We start from the raw sequence: 739 nt of genomic DNA on the forward strand, positions 1-739 counted from the left end.
AGAAGAAGAAGAAGAAGAAGAAGAAGAAGAAGAAGAAGAAGAAGAAGGAGAAAAATACTATCTGAGATGATGGATATATGAACTAGCTTGATTGCGGTGATTATTTCACCATGTTTATCTACAGCAAACCAGCACATTGTACATGTAAATATATACAATTTTTAGTTGTCAAACATTTCTAACAAAAAATAAAGAAGTATAGGTGGTTGATGATGGTAAATATCCTCCCAGGAGACAATAGCTTGAGTAACGCTTTTCAAAGTTTTTAGCAAAAGCAGAATTAATAGCATTCTGTATAAACAGAAATGGGAAACTTTTTTCCTTTGCTCTCAGTTTTAAATTCTGAATTATTCCCTTTTGTGTATTGCTCATCATTAAGTGATTATTATTTCTACATACTAAGCTTCGTCTTTTACAGTGTTTGCACATCATCATTTTCTACAAGTAAAGATATTGTTCAGCATTAAAAGTAGAAGCACTTGAATCACATGCCTTTTGTTTTCATTTTTTGGAGAAAGACATAGGGTTTAGAGAGGGTTGAAGGGATAAATTGCATGTTGGGACTCTATGTTATGAATGACAGAAAACCCAACTCTCACTTGAGAGGAAAAAAAAAAAAAGAATTCCCTTGCATGATGGAAACTACCAGAGCAGCTATTCTGTCATTAGGTAAGGCTTGAACCAGAGGCTCAAGGGATATCAAAGACCCTTTTTCTATCTGTCCTTCCAGCAGTGTAGG

Source organism: Mirounga leonina, unplaced genomic scaffold, assembly GCF_011800145.1.
Source record: "Mirounga leonina isolate KUSES-001 unplaced genomic scaffold, KU_Mleo_1.0 Mir_115, whole genome shotgun sequence".
Lineage (NCBI taxonomy): Eukaryota > Metazoa > Chordata > Mammalia > Carnivora > Phocidae > Mirounga > Mirounga leonina.